The sequence below is a fragment of the Notechis scutatus genome, chromosome 3 (assembly GCF_049901735.1).
Source record: "Notechis scutatus isolate UNSWTSFEM ecotype Mainland chromosome 3, rNotScu1.2, whole genome shotgun sequence".
NCBI classification, from domain to species: Eukaryota; Metazoa; Chordata; class Lepidosauria; order Squamata; family Elapidae; genus Notechis; species Notechis scutatus.
In genome coordinates, this window is record NC_142011.1 from 832240 (window position 1) to 832652 (window position 413).

Sequence of the window (413 nt, forward strand, 5' to 3'; positions counted from 1 at the left end):
CACAGGGAGGAACGGAGAAGGGAGCAACGTGGGTTGCATAACTTACGGGGGAGGAAAGGGCCCCGATTCCCTTCACAAGGCACACCTGGGGAGGGAGTTGGGAGGGGCATTTTCCGGGAACAAATGCTAAATTCATCTAGCATTGAGAGTTGTGGCCTGCATTCCTGGCTTCTTCCTGACTTTGAATTATTGCTGTGCTTATCTTGCCTTGCCAGAATTATTACCATGATTCTTCTTGGATTCATTATCTTGCCCTGCTGGAATGATTGATTGAAGTCAGTCTGCTTACAAAGTTTGGACTGGAGTGTCAGCAGCCAAAGGCTGTTGCAGGTTTGTGGGAGAGCTTTCCTCCAGGCCGGAGAGTAAACGGGACGTTGAAGGCAAGTTGGAGCAAATAAAGAGACTCATACCTG